At 44.1% G+C, this 16,453-nt stretch overlaps 1 protein-coding gene across 8 annotated transcripts in view; it reads right to left on the reverse strand.

The window, feature by feature from the left end:
* Positions 1-16,453, reverse strand: part of ptprea (protein tyrosine phosphatase receptor type Ea) — a 40,009-nt gene that overhangs the window by 18,142 nt on the left and 5,414 nt on the right. For 6 of the 8 annotated variants that reach the window (XM_078103382.1, XM_078103377.1, XM_078103375.1 and 3 more), the window contains exon 2: positions 1,487-1,706. The gene's annotated coding sequence lies outside the window, so the exon portion shown is untranslated. Of the gene's footprint in view, positions 1-1,486; positions 1,908-16,453 lie in introns of those variants that run through there. The other 2 variants (XM_078103380.1, XM_078103378.1) reach the window with 1 other exon arrangement.

A 16,453-nucleotide genomic window follows, 5' to 3' on the forward strand; every position in this document is an offset into this window, starting at 1 on the left:
TTACGGTTGTGTAACCCTGTTGTTTGGCTTTTGCCCGAATTCTATAGGAATATGAGTCACTCAGCGTGGCCTTGAGTCCCATAGTGAGCAGCATTGTCCTTCCTCCTAAGCAGCCCTGTTACATGAGAACGAACACACACACACACACACACACACACACACACACACACACACACACACACAGACATTGAGAGCAATGATTATGTCAAAGGCCTCTTAGAGAACTCCCTGCCTTCTTGAGTAAGAGGAAGTGCAACATCCAGTCATGGCACGCCGCTGACAAAAGCTGTGCGAGACACGCAGGCACGCAGGGCTCGCAGTCCACAAGGGTCAAAATCTCAGCTCTTATTATAACTAAAACTAAACTGAAATGTACCACACCATTTTTGCTGGCCGATTGGGTTTAATGAAACGGTTATTTGAAGTATCTTTTTGTGCATCTCCTCATCAGATTACTTGCAGTTTGGGGAACGACAACCTGCCGATAGTCCAACAGCTTTGAGTTATTTTTCCCCAGAGGTGAATGAAAATTGAAGGTTGAATAGCAACAGGGGCCTGTACCATTGTCTAAGGAATAAGTATAATGACGAGAGTTGAGAGGGCAAATCAACCTTCCAGGAAGAAAACACACAAACATTTTAAAGATCACCTGAAACCACAAACTCTATAAGATTCTACTCTAAAAAGATTTAGGGATCTGGTTTGCGCTGTTAATAAAAGCTACTTTCTTATCTGTGCAATAAGACCGCATGCGTGCCCTGTGTGTATATTGCATACGTGTGTGTTTCTGCAGTGTAAGCACACGCTGTCCTCCATCTGCTGTTTGATAGAGACTGTTTCCTTTCCTGTGCAGCCAGCCAACCAGCCAGCCTTCCTGTACTGCTCTGCTCCAGAGCGGAAATGGGAACAAGACTGCCACGCACTCCTGACAAAAACCCTGGATAAGATACGTTCAGACAGATGGGAACAGACAATGACTTTGTCACCCATTTGAACACAACAACACAGTCTCCTCTCTTTTCTCTTTCCTTCCACCTTTTCTTCCGGCTATGTTTTCCCATCTACTGTATTCGGCAGTGAACATGTGTGGTAACACCAGTTTGTGTATGAATACAAACCGCAGCGTTTCTTATTCCAAAAGGCTGCAGCATGCATGGTCACATTAATGCCAGTTTCAATACTTTACATAACTGAGCAGTGTCGCTACGGTTTCAAACCACCGTCCAACTTCCTGTTTCTTGGTCCTGGTTACCAGTTGCCACAGACAACAAGCTCTACCCGAGTAGGCCAATTGAGGAAGTGACACAAACTTGTGATGAAAACGTCCAGCGACAAACAGCCCTGTGCAAATCAAAAGTAGCTGTGTGTGAAAATGTAACCTGCAAAAAAGACTTCGAGTGTGAAGTTAAAACAGCTCATAACAGCAGTAAATCACATTACATTGATGCCACCTTATGTACCGAGAGACCGCAGTGTGCTAAATCACCTGGATGAGTGTAGATTCAATGTATGCTGATTCTCCGATCCATAATAACGGCAGGTCACATGCTTCTGAAAGGGTCCAGCTGTCACATTGTCGACGTCTTCAGAGGGCGGTTGGACAGAAGCTGGAGGTGGGGGAGTGAAGTCCAGACGATCCGTGTGGCTCCAGGCGGCGGTGAGTTACGGGTCACAGCGCTTCACCTCCAGGAGATGCTGACCACCACCTTTAGAGAGAGCAAGAGGGAAAGGGAGCATGTTAGATAATTAAAAACACAGCTCGGCTGAGGAGGAGCTGGCTGGGGAGGGGGGGGGGGAGGAGTGGGGAGATGCAGTTCCTCTCTTGTAGGGAGAAACGGTATGAAGCAAGAGTAACGAGAGAGCAGTTAAGAGGGTGGCTTCCTCAAAGGATGAGTATGTGAAGTAGTAAAGATGCCCCTGAGGGTTTTCAAACACACCGCACACGAGTTAAACGTCAAACCTACTGATGCCATTAGGCTTTGATGGAAATGCACAAGAAAGTATGAAAATTACATCCGTCTCGGCCGAGGAATATTGAGGATGGCAAAAAGTTGAAGAAGGCGCCCAAGGGTGATATGCAGATGGTCAAAGAAATATAACCACGGTGAAGAAATTACTTTAAATTAGTCATGAGACTCAAATTAGTCGATTTTTTGAGGGGTAACATTTTACAGAGCGAATTAAGTCTTCCAAATGCAGCAGACAGCATCTCCTCGTCCACATCACATTTTATCCAGGCCAAACTCATTCGACAACAAAAAGGTCTCCCTGATATCTAAATCTACGGATGGCAAATATGTGCATGTGCATTTGGAGCTTTACGTAAAGCCTCTTTCTGTGTCATTTCAAACGTATTTATTTTAATCTCAGAGAGAGTTAGATTACACGTCAGTGGATCTTTTTTAGTTTTTATTACCATTTCATTTTTTTTCCCTTTTCTTTTTTACAATACTAGTACATATTGTGTATTAACTTTTGTAGAGATGGAAGCTTGGTGCCGTCTCATATATAATGCCTGCTTTTACTGACAGGAGGCTAAGAGCACAATTTATTTACAGTGGGTAAAAAATAATAATCAGGCAGCAGTTTCAATAGGGAATCAGTAGAGCTTTTTTACTTAGAAGGGGTTGATTACATTCTTGGAAATATGAAACCATTTCCCAAAACCACCAGAAATAAAACTTTCAAAATGCTCACGTTTTCTTTTCTCCGCTCTTGCAACTTTGACATTTTGAAAGTACAATGTTTTCACCTGCCAGAGGCAAGGAGCATGCTGAGTGGTTTCCATGGTGACCTTCTCGTCTAGCCGAGCAAAAGGGAGGTGTGGAGGAGGAGGGGGTTCTGTCCCAGTTTCCCTTTTTTTCTGGGATGTAACGACAAAATGAATGGAAACATCTCCTAAAGCCGTCCGTCCATGTACACCCCCTTTTCCCTTCAGGACCTCGATGAAAACAGGCAGTCAACATTTGCTCCATGACATACTGGAAAATGAGTTTTAATGCTCGAGGATAGCCAAATAACGGCACAAGTAAAAAAAGAGTCTGTTCTCAGAACTCTGAATAGCGTAATAGAGAAAAAAAACATCATAATCATATCTGGAAATCTCACGTGCAATTTGGTTTTCAATTTACACCTTCCAGGTCCTGCAAAGTGGTGCGAGGGAGTGTTTTGAATCACATATCATCTCAAAATTCATGCATAAATAACACAAGGTCTGACTGTGTGGAATCAGATCAGACAAACTGCTGAATAATAGAAGAACCTCTCTGTAATGCATCGGGCCCCAGGAAAAACACGGCAATACATAAAAGCTGCTGACTGCAGGATTTGAGTCGGTGTATAAAGTTAGGCTGTTTCTCAGCGGCTACTGTAGAAAATGTACGAAGAGATAGCAGAGGGTCGGAAGAATGTAACACGGTTCAATATGCTCTCGCCGACTAACCGTGCGTCAGCAGGTGGTGCAATAAAGGTAGACTGACTCATTCCAACAACACCTTTTTCTTACATAGTTTCTCATGAACAAACACCTTTCATTATGTTTTCAGAGCTACAATAACACAACAGTGTTCATTTCAAGAAGATTCATGTCTAATTTGGCTTGTGAAATGACCAAAGTCATCCAAATGTGCTCAGGTATACTGCATAACTCACCGGTCTGTTCGGTTGTCTGTGTGAGAGTGTAGGAGCTCTGCATTTTTTCTGTTTATCGCTTGTCTGTGCTTCATCGGAGGGTGTAATGGAGTTTCCAACATGTGTTCTGCGTGTTTAATATTGACGGCAGCATAGAGTTCATAGACAGATGGACACCAATATGCATATACACACGCACACAGAGTCAACCACACAGCTCCTCCTGGGGCTGTGGTCCATCAGATTAGAACGTCCAACAGAGATCTCCGAGTGCACCGACACAAATCCATTTATAAAGATAAGCTTTGAGGGCAACTGCTGCCAAACACACAGCCAGAGAGAGAGAGAGAGAGAGAGAGAGAGAGACTTCACTCACTGAGGAGCCATCTGAGTTCCTATCAGGCTCCAGCATCAGTACAGCACAAGACTGTGCTTACAGAAGTCCTCTCTGACCTGCCATTGTGTGTCACTTCCAAAATCCCATGGCCCCCATGGCCCCCCCAATTATAATCCCTTCCCCGTCCCTTTATTGTCCGACACATTTTTCTGCTTTTTACTTGAACAATTTGAACAATTATTTAAATATATGTACAACGCCATCTGTGCTGAGAAGCTGCACTTAAATACCGCTCTGTAGCGGCAGTATAAAATGTGAAAGCATGACAGTTTTATAAATGCTGCACAATGGACAAAAATAAGCTATGCTATGCAGTAAAAACGGTGGTGTTAAATTTTGTACGATAAGGCTTTAATTATAATTGAGCAGCAGCAGCAGCAGCAGCAGCCCAGCACTTGCTTTACCATGTCAGTACCAGTGAGATATAAGAGTGACCGCAGTGTTGAAGCTCGTTGTGATTTATGGTGTTTACAGGAAAACCTGAAAGGTGCAAAATCAGCCCCAAGCCAAAAACTGCAGCAGAAGAAAACAATAATAATAATAATAATAATAGGTGCTGCATAGATGTGCCTCTATGATCTGATGTGAGTAGAGCAGTGGCCTCTGTGACCTGTCCACTGAATGCTCCACAGGGAGGGGACGGACAGAAACAAGCAGCAGAACGTTGTTAGCAGAGACTCCCTCTCCTATCTTGGCATCCAGGTTTGCTGAGCAACACAGAGTGGCCCTTTGCCAAAGCAAGCAGGACGTGAATGTGATAATATCATATAGCAACTCTCATGCACTTGGCAAACACTGTTATAATCACATTTCTGGAAATTTGCTCAAGGGGCAGGACTGGATTATATATTGATCCACTGTGGACTGGACAACCTATATGAATAGGGTCATTCATTCGGTGGGCAGTGAAATGAAATCCCTGATTTGATACTAACCTGTGGCTCTCTTGGATCAATAAGCAATAAAGTGATGGATTGCGCCTCTGTCAAGAATATAAAACATTGCTGCGTATGCTTAATATAATAACACAAAAAGGTAAATATAACTGTACTAAATACTAGCAAAACTAACAACCATTAGTGATATTTTTTTAATGATTTTTGCATGTTAAACATGCTAAACTAGGTTGGTGAACATGGCAAACATCCAACCTGCTAGAAATAAATATGATAGCATTGTCATAATGAGCATGTCGGCATGCTGACATTGGCATAAAATCGTAAAATCCATTTAGCAGCTGACTACACTAATTCCACTGTACTTCAATGCCGCACACTGAAAAGTCAGACAAAGTTGCCATTCATCTGGCGGTGTGCCGATAATGTGCGGATGAAGCACTAAACTGTTAAATCATACTCATTTAGCCGCTCACTATTTATCCATTGTTTACTGGTTAGAGGAAATGTGCGCTACTCAAATTCAGGCAACAAACCTACATGTTTAGGTTTAGGAAAAGATTATGTTTTGGGTTCAGATAAAACCTTAGAAGGCAAACTTCTACCATGTGAAATGAGCCAATCACACCCCCCTAGAGCGAAATCAGCCAATCACAGCACACTAGAGCGAAATCAGCCAATCACAGCACACTAGAGCGAAATCAGCCAATCACAGCACACTAGAGCAAAATCAGCCAATCACAGTACACTAGAGCAAAATGGGCCAATCACAGCACACTAGAGCGAAATTAACCAATTACAGCACACTAGAGCGAAATGAGCCAATCACAGCACACTAGGGCGAAATTAACCAATCACAGCACACTAGAGCGAAATTAACCAATCACAGCACACTAGATCATTGCTAAACAAAAGATATCACCTGTGAAAGTCCACCAGGTTTCCATTTTATTCCATTCTCCTACGCAGCATTTTTGTTAATGTTAATTTAAAACAGTTTATGTTCTAAATCCCTAAATCCAGACATGACAGAGGAGACCATAAACAAATATTCTAGTGTATTTTGTAAAAACAGACATTAGTCAGCCTTCCGGCCCACAATCCGATACCATCCCCTCATTGGTGGTGTCTCTCATCCCGTCTTCCACATCCTCTACCAAAGTCTCTCCTCCCGGGCACCTTGGAGCAGCTCAGACAGAATGGGGTTAGAATTAAACAAGTCCCCAACTCAAAGATCCCCTGCAACACTTAAACTCCATGAACCCAACCATGTGAATATTCATTACAGAAAAATGGTGGTATTACACAACAGAGAGGGGGCAGATCCATCTAAAGCCCCTTCTGTAATACACACGCACACACAAAGACACACATAGACTGACATTAATGGGCACGTAAGATACATGTGCACCCACACAAAGAGGAGGAGGGGGGGGTGGACGCCTTGTGGATTTATCAACCTCTGTGTCTGTATATCTGGCTACAGCCCAAGGCTACTTGTCTTGTCTGTCTGCAAAAACCTTGTCTGGGAACAGAGATGTTTCGCACATTGGCGATAGAGCCACGAACGCCTCCGCTTCTCCGACACAGATCTGCCAAAAGTAAGAGCGAGAAATCAGACACAAAACCAGCTGTGAAGCAATATGAAACAAGGTCCCCCCTTTTTTTTCCGGAATTTGTTTATTTCTCCATTTGAGATCATACGACTGAAAGGTCACGCTCACTATTAAGACGATACGTGTGTACCTAAAAGTTGTTTGGTTAGTGAAGATACTCTTCTGTTGTTGCCATCCAAACCCCAATGGGCCCCTCTCCGTAAATCTAACATCTTTGGCCACCGCTCAGAGGAACTGTTTCTCGTCTTTGTGATTGTATGAATCTGACTGAGAAGGCATGCTCTCCCTGAGCAGGAAGAGACACAGTTTGGATCATATCCTGTGTTTCGAAACGGGGTTTACAGCCAAACATGATGGCTATAAAATTAGCTGTGCTGTGAGAACTAGAAAAAGCAAAAGGGACCAACTTAACCCTCCATATAAAAACACTGTCGAGAGGGAAAGAGTTTAAGAGGGTTATTCTTCCTGTCGAGTGTGAAAACTCCGGTTCCACTAATGCACAGATGTCACCATATGCTCAACGTCGGCTAAATTGTGTAGCATATTAATCCAGATTAGAGAAGGAAATAGAACTCTAAAAGTGGACATTTGTGAGCCGTGACCTAGAAAATTTATTTTGGGTGTTTCTCACACTCATGAGCCAACTATTAGTTGGCTAAAATGACTCATTCTGTAATAAATATGGAAAAGTACCAGATCCCATGTGACCAATGGCTTAGTTGCTAAAGAAATCAGAAGCCATTGCACCTAAGCAAAACTTTAGATGGATTAAATCAAATTAAATCTGTTGCAATGTAGATCTACGTGTTGCAAAAAAAAATTTCTTAAAGTTGACGTATCACGAGTAAACTGTGACCTCCCTCCTACAGCTGGTTGTCCCCATGATTTCCTCCAGATAGTACGCCTGTGACAGGAAGCCGGAGCTCATAGGAAGAACGCCCCATAAACTTAAATCAACAGGATGCGAATAATTTACAGGGCAACATCCACTGCACTCAGGAGCAGCAAGCAAAAAACGGCTGGAATAAGGCTCTCAAACCTCTTTATATCTCTTTCTTCAAAAGGCATCACTTCGGCTGATCTACAGCATGGGCCTTGCGCTCGGGTAAATGCAGTAATGTCATCAGACGGAGGGGAACTTGTGCTCCCCACCGGAGCCTCCTTCCAGGAAGTACTCATGTAAATACTGCGAAAATGCTCTGCTGACACATGAAACACGCTGAGGGCCCGAAAGGGTCAAAGGGAACATACATGCCGGGCTGATCATTTCGCCAAAACGTCAGTATTTCTAAAAAAATTAACCGTAACAATCGGATTACATCTCGTGCCGCAGACATGGAGTGCGTTTTAATAACAGGCCTGAGAGAATTGAGTTGAGAGGGGCTCATATCACATCAATACCCTGGTGCGTTTCATGCATCTATTTCCTGGCATCTACAGCCGTAAATCACCATTTGGTGAGCCGCAGTAGCAGCCCAGCTCCGTCAATTACAGGTAACAGGAAATTGGAGATTCAGCACATCATCTATACGGTCGCCGCGCCAGTCAGCCGACAGCCTGATGGATGACAAGTCCCACTCAAGCTTTGACGCCATTCATTTTTATTCGCAAACAACCAGAGACTGCTGATTCACAATAATGTTACATTTTTAAAAGGTTTTGCTGTGATACTGAGGTGATAAATTCTGCCTGTGAAACTGATACATTCCAGAACACATCGACAAGTGAGATTTACTTTACCAGGCCATTGATTTATATGTCTGGCTAAATGGATATTGTCGTTAAATGGGTGCCTCTGTCTCCGCAGGATCCGGCAAACAGATTATTGCGAGAGCTGCAAAAAACCTCAATCGTCATGTGAGAATGTTTCTTCGGTGAGGGAAATGAAATACTGTGTTAATAATAAACATGCCCAGAAATGTAAAATACTGTATTCTGGGTTAACCACAGTGTCATTTAATGACATTTCACCACATCGCACTTCATCATGATGATATAAACTTAGTCTTAGTAATTTAGTTGTTAGCCTCCATCGATCCGAAAACCACAGTTCCCTTCTTACCCCTCGTCAGTAAATCACACAGGAGTTACGGTAAATATCACTGTGCTCCGTTCCAGGGATATTCTGTAACGCTTAATCTTTTAAAAATAGGACCTAAGCTCCCACAAGATATGGGGGCTGTCTGGCACAGTTAGCATCACCAAGCAATCAGTGAACTGGTAGAACGGTGTTGTACTCAATTCTTGAGGAAAACACCATCTTTCTTGCATACCTCCACCGGGAGCTGAGAATCAAAAAGGGGAGTAAATCGATGAGGAGGTAAACGGAGGCAACGTTTAACAAGCGCAAAACCCCCAATGTTTGTCTTTTAATTATTTTAATTATTTGGATTTTGGCGAATTTGCAGAAAGTGAGCAGTAGATATAGAAATTGTCTTTTTGAGGGGGAAGTATTCCTCTTACTAATAAAGACAAAATGGGTAATTTCCCGTTTTGTGTGGTTAAGTGTAGAAGATCTTAATCTTAATAAAGTCAACCGTCAAAGCGCTTTGACAGTTGACTTGGTTAGAACTCCGTCTCTGTGTTTCCTGTAGTCCAGCTCGGGGTGGGAGGGGGGGGGGGTGTTACCAAATCATTGTGCCAAGCTACCAGCTGTGTGATGGATTTCACACACACATCCACTGCACCACTTTTGTGTTGGACAAAGAGCAAATCAGCCCCTTCTGAGTGGGCGCCGTGGAGGTTTCACACCATTCTGTCATCCATGTCATTGCGCTGCATGTCGTGCACGGGCGAGCAGACACGCACCCCCGTGGTCCTATGGCGCGCCGAACACAGGCGTGCAATTGCTGCGTCCCTTAGTCGGGTTGATATCTCAGAAGGAAAACAAATATGCAACAAAAAAGAAAACACAAAAAAACACAAAAACATTTTGAGTCAGGGAAGCTGGTTGAATTCAAAAAGAATCAGTGGATATATTCGACAAATCCGGCAACATCACAAAGCTGCATTGTTTGTCCTGGTATCAGACAAGTGCAGCATCTCGGCGTACACAGCAGACAAAATCTGAACCGGATATTTCATCCCTCGTGACATGAACAGCGAGCAGGCCCCGTTCGGTCTTATAAATCGGTTACGTTACACAAGCGCCTACCAACAGAGATCAGCCTCTCCGGAGGGTCAAAAAATGTGCGGATTAGACTGTCATTAATACCGAATCTGGATTACGGCAGCCCTGGAGCAGCTCCACGGCTACAGATTACTTTTATCCCAGCGGCGCGGCCGTGAAAGACAATGAGCCTTTTTGTTCCCCCAGAACAGACGGTACCGCGCAGTGACAAAAGGAGGACTCATTTCTAAATGGGGTCACGAGTGATCAGACAAGCGGCAGGGCCTAGCAGCCCACAGAAGAGGTCCAAGATCCCCCAGAATTCCCAAGAATCACGAACGGATTTGTCAGATTACGAGCAACAACTCAAATTAGCCCTTTGGTGAAGTTGGATGTTTCGAAAACGAGGTTTAAATGGCAATTTAGCTGCGAATATGTTCCATACGAACATGGGCTTGTAAAAACATTAACAGACTCAACATTAACAGGCGATATCTCGTTTGCAGAATCACGAGCAGCACTTTACTATGATAAACAAATGAGAACCAAATGTCTGTCTAGACATCTTAACATCTTGTGACGCCGTCTTATCAGTTACAGATTATTTGAGCGCCGTGTTGCTTTTAATGCATCATTTATTAGCGCGTTTTTGAGTCCTTGATCCTCAAATCATACCATATGAAGCTGAAAAGATTTTCGTATCAGTGTCATTCATAAAATCAGGATTTATCGCACTGCCACTTGGAGCCAAAGCTCACAAATATACTAAATGGCAATAGCATGATTGACTCCTGCCATCTCATACAGGGATTTATAAAGAAAACCGCAGCATTGCCTTATTCTGTATTAAACTGTACCAATGCTCCTTTCTTGTGGCTGGTGAACTTAAATCCTAAGTAGAAGTGAGTAATATCCTCTCAGGCATTAGCAATGGCCGCATGACGTCAAAGAGAAAGACATTCTAATATCTTGGGTTTTCTCAGCATTCCTTTATTCACATTAGAACGCGTTTGATATTTCACAGGAAGAAACTCAAAGAAAAGACACAAAGTAGAGAGAGAGGGGATCAGTGGGAGTCACTGTAAACAAGAAGTGGAGACAAGAACATCTGAAAGCTGAGGGGCTGGAGAGGAGGGGCGAGAGAATAGAGAGAGAGAGAAAGAGGGGATACGCATCAGCCGGCGTGACCGGTCCTTTTCCCGCAAAAACAAATGTCACCAGAGTGGTTCAGAGGCAGGCTGCTAGAATTCACTCCGGCGCTTCTCTGACAACCACTTATGGCAAAACCCTTTTTTAAAAGACGGAAACCTGCTCATTGAAATGTCACCAACAAAATGTTAAAAATGGAAAAATGGAAATATCATCCAGTAACCTTCAGTGATGAGTGATGCCGATGGTTGAGCGATTACGCAAGCATGTTATTCTTCTTGTAAAAAAAAAAAAAAAAAAAGACTCTAGACACCTCACAGTAGAGTAATTCAATCCCAGACACGTTAGAGGGAATCAATTGAGGAAAAAATGTAAGACCAATTACGATGGTTAATGCGGCCGGCTGTAATGAACTTAATTAGATGCATGTTGGTGACGAGGCATAAACTATTGCAAAGTGCAGAGCTGCAGGCGCCGCCGTTTGCTGTCCTTTCAAAATCAACCACCCGATCACGCCCTTATCGAGTTGGAACGCTGCTTGTAATCAGAGCAATCATGGTTGTTAATCTGTGGCCTGCACTTGTACGCTAGATTTGATGCCATATTCATCAAAACTGGTTTAACCTCTAAAATCAAGAGTTTAGCACTAGCAGGGCGTTCTAAAGTTTTGCAAATCTGCAAGAAAGGGCTTATCTCAGCCTGCGGACGCAGACTAGAAATATACGAGTTTTGCATTTCATTGCTTTCGAAAAGAGGAGAAGCTCATCTTCTCAGGCCATCAGACACCGGAGAGCGGTGGCAGAAAATCATTTGAAATCTGGTGCTCATCCAAAGGTCAGAAGCAGTGTGCAGAGTGTTCTCCAGCTAATCATCCCAGCCACTGCTCCAAAATCACCACGCTATATATACACACACACACACACACACACACACACACCTGAAGCAAAGTAGATTTTAATGATTTTAATGATACACAATGACAAGATCCTACAGCCCTGAAATAGGCTTTTAAAGATGCATTTCTCTAGTCATCATTGCAATACCAAAGGGTCCTGCACTGGAAAATAAGAAAGAACATGAATTCTCAGATTTATTAACACCAGCCGTCTTTTTACTTAAACCACAAAGATTTGTTTTTTTATTTTATCAGCAGCTGTAGACGTCTGTGCCAGACAGAATCCTTTGAACATAGTTTTGTGGGGAGGGCCCACACAATGAACGTTTTAACCAGGAACACACACATGCACTGGATCCCTTTTGGAGGCTTCCAGGTCTGTGAGGTAGGAAGATGAAAAAAAGAGCTGAAAGAACAAAGAAAAATGATGTGGATTCATCATTAAAGCTGCACCGTTTTTTGTGTTGTGATCTGCTTCGTTTCCACTCTTATTCACATCTCCACAAGACGAGTGACTGTGATTACAGGACGGGTGTCATCGCAATCCACTTTGATTCCATCAAAGTTTGACGCATTTTAGCCTTCAGTCTGCTTTCACTTGAGGGAGCTTGACAAGCATGAAGTAAAATATTTCAAGTATTACGTGGCAGCACATTGGCTAAATCTGCTGCTGTATCAATAACGTATTGTGAGCTGACAATAAAACGTCTGCGGTATTTATTTTTGAACTCGTTCTTGACTACTAATTATATTGTTTCCAAACAACATCGACGATAAAAGATTCAAAAATCCCCCAAAAAAGATAATCAGAGCCGAACTTTATGACCTAGTTAAGGCCTAAACTAGTGACAGAGACCCCAGAGTTAATATGCAACAATACAAAATAGAGAATGAAGACATTATTTATGCAATGCAAAATGTTGTATTACGACTTATACACCACTTCATCACTCCTCCCAAGAACGACACCCAAACAGATCGTTTCTAGAGACGGACGAGCACGCTCATCTCATGTCTGGCAGCCACTGTGCGCGTTAAGAGAGCAGATCCCAGGAGCGGCCCCCGCCACCATCACCCCGCCTCCATCACCCCGCCAGGATCTGAAGAAAACCTAATTGAACGCATGCAAGTGAAAGATGTGTTGAAAATTCCTCTTCATCGTGGAGGAGGGGGGGGGGGGGGGGGGGGGGGGGGGTCATTCGGCTCCAGCAGCCACAGCTCCCCGTGTTTCATCTTCCCCAGTTGTGCTTGTCGTAAAAAAAAAAAAAGAAAATCACACCCACCCCCACTGTTCTCCCCCCCTCTCCCTCCATTTCCCCTCCACCACACAGCTCAAACCCAACACCCCCCCCCCCCCCCCCACCTTTTGCATATTTAAAAAAACTAAACAATTACAGTCAGAGGAATGCAGGGTGCAATCTGTGCCCTGGAGCATGTTGGTTTTCTATCAGACTCCACGCCGACCTGATAGTAACAACATGGGTGTGGGACACAGTAAAAACAACCCCTCTGCTTCACCTTCTCATGTTCTTGAGGAGGAGCTTGTGGGAAATGACAGCAAGTGCTGGCGGACCAATGCAAACACTCGCGCAGAGCTTGCTGCAGTTCTGTCTCCTTTGAGGACAAAAGCGCGAGTCAAACTGGTCGGCACTAATGAGCCAACGGAGCGGCGGCAGAGCAGAGCCTTTGGACTTGTTTCCAGTCGTAGTTCAGCCGAGCCGGACGGACATCACCAGCGGCTCGGGGGGGAAGGTCCACGTGTCGGATTCGGGTTCACGAACACTGCGTGACCCAATGAACATTTCTCTGAAATCAAATATAAAAACAGCTCCCTGTTTGGGGGACTAAACCAAAGCACGCCGGGGCTTCCAACACAGCCGGCTGCCTCCACGTCCAGCGCACGCTCGGTCCGAGGAGGTCATAAAAGACTGCAAATGAGGGAGTGTCCTCAGAGAGCGGGGCTTTTTTTTCTCCCCTCTCTAGGGAGGACAGATCCGATGATCAAATCCTTACCGGTCTCCACGTCGAGTCCCTCTCTGCAGCAAACACAGCGTCTCTCTTGTGTCGCACGGCGCTGCCCACCGGTTCTGATGAAAGGCTGAAGTACGTACAGGCCGCAGTAAGAAGGAAATGCTGAAATAATTACAGATAGAGCCCATATGTACAATCCCCACCATGGAATGAGCAAACCTCATTCTGTGCAGCAATGTCCTTAATCCACTACCAGTATAACCAGGTAATGGTAAATAAATAATAATAATAATAATAATAATTTACTTTGTTTTTACACCACATAAAAGGCAAGAACAAGACGTGGTGTGTTTTACAAATTAAAAAAAAACATCGATAAACAAATGAGGACATCCAGTGTGGCTGTTTCTAAAGTACCCGTGTAATTGCTGGTAGGATAACAAATTAGTCATTGTGCAAAGACGGCGCACATGGAGGAAGCCCACAGGGGGACGCAGACTCACAGTTTACAAAAATACATGTCCCATAAAGTATATTTGTCTTCTGTTTGAGCTCCAGATATGGAGAGAGTGAAGCAGGGAGGGTTTCAAGCAATTCGCAGTTCACCGGCAGTGAAATAGACGTTTGTGTGAAGAGCCACCCACTGACTAGCGGAGGGGGCGGGTGGGGGGGGGCTACAAAGAGAAGCACTGTGTGACGTTCAGCCTCGGGACACGTCGCTTTTTACTGATTACGTTGATCTCCAACCTCATTTGCCTCCGCGTCTCGGCCCTCCGGGAGCGGCAGAGAAAACACTCTGGGCCTGTCGATGGCCGCCTGTGATCCCTGCTCCGTGTCAGCCAACACACCGCTGTCTCGCAAGGTGCCGTGAGACGGAGGCCCGGGGTGGGAGGGGTGTTGGGGGAGGGGGAGAGAGGAGGGCGCACGTTGCTCAATTAGCATCATCCCCGTGGGTAGCTATAGCACAATGTATCTCCAACACGTTAAATATGAGAGCTTATAGCCAGCTGTGGAGCAAAACCAGAATCACAGCTCGGTTTAATGGGATTAGTTGATTCGGCAATTACTCGCAATAATACCTGTATTATATTATTACGTCCATCTGTCACTCATTTCCGAGCAAAATTGACAGACATGTGTTTGATATAGAAGACAACTCCTAAACTGCGGGGAAACCGCCATTGTTGAGGACTTGTTCTTTTATAAACCAAGCAACCGATCCATTAATTAAATCTTAATTTGTACAGCCCTCCTTTTTAACCGATTTCCCCCAAAACCATGCCTTGTTCACCACACCTATCAACCATAGGCATATCATCCATTTACGATTCCTCACTTCCCTAAAAACACCCTAAAGCTCCTGCTGGTTTGATTCTGCCACCAAAGCCGACATAAGCGGTAAAAACACATATCCCATCATCGTAAGTGGATCTGGCACCGTCTCTGGCTGTGCACAGAAAAAGGCTTTGGCAGTGTTTGGGTGAGTGTCCACAACGTGCGTGTTCCCAGTGGGACAAACATATTGCATGAGCAAATGTAGCAACAATTAGCAACATACAGCATAGCATAGTTTAGTGAATCGCCAGGGAACCCAAATAAATAAGTACAAATGTGAAGTCAACTTTTCTTTTTCTATACGGTCGGTGCGACAGAGTTGTGTGGCGTGTGTTTTTTCTTACATTGGATGAGTCATTCAAATCTCTCCAAGAGAACCGGGCTTATTATCTACTCAGAATGATTAATACGAACTATGGGTGATTTATTTTCTGAAGGAACGCAGAAGCATCCGTGTAATTTGTTTGGAGAACGTAATCCCGTTAATCAAAATCCCACGTTCTTTCCACTTATGAGATGCGACGACTTTATTTGAGCGTCAACGTCTGGAGCATCTTTGATCCGTGTTATAAAAAAAACAATTAATCAGCGTCACGACAGCGGACGTGAATGTCCTCCTACAAAATGAATGGCTGACGGGTCTCTCGTGTCGCTGCCAGACTCGGCTCAGATCCTTTTGGGCTCCATCATATTAATTATTTTCAATCAGCTGCCGGTCAGAAACCCGAGGAAGCTAAATCCTACTATGTAAAGTTGACAGTCAAGTCCTTCTGTCGCTTGGCGTTTCTGTGTTGTTGTTTTCATCTTGAACCACTAACGGTGCTACTAGTCAATGGGCCTTACATGCCCATCAGCATGCAGGGCGTGTCCGCTAACCCCCGACTGGCCGCCGCATCTAAACTGCACTCATTTAGACACTTTCACTTTCACTTTACAGCCCCCCCCCAAAAAAGAGGCTGAAGTTAAAAAAGGGGCTATGAGAGATTCAGTGAGTCTAAAAATTGCTCGCCGCGCCACATGCTTCTCAGCTCGACACAAAAAGAGACAACTCAAACATTGAATTAATGAGCGTCTTTGCCACTGCGGGTCTTTGCGATGCAATCAGCACACTTTTAATTAATACAAGCCCCGGGAATGCCGACGATGACGAGGAACCTCGGAAGGGATAACACTTTGAATGAATAAGGATGGAGAAAGAAAACTACTCTCTATGTGAGGTGTATTAAAACTGTTGCTCGGAATTTATTTGACACAACCAGCAAATAAAACGAGCAGTCGCTTTGAATAAGCCTATTGTGCTTGTGTGCTTATCGGAGGTACTCCAATGCCTTCAAGCTGCGTCATGTTACCGAAAAAGACAAGGAAAATATTGAAGGGCTGAAATGACGATCACACACACACAGCTCCCTGTGTAGCATTTTTGAAAGAATGAATAGGAAATGGTGTGCTTTAGTA

Source organism: Gasterosteus aculeatus, chromosome 5 (assembly GCF_964276395.1).
Source record: "Gasterosteus aculeatus chromosome 5, fGasAcu3.hap1.1, whole genome shotgun sequence".
NCBI classification, from domain to species: domain Eukaryota; kingdom Metazoa; phylum Chordata; class Actinopteri; order Perciformes; family Gasterosteidae; genus Gasterosteus; species Gasterosteus aculeatus.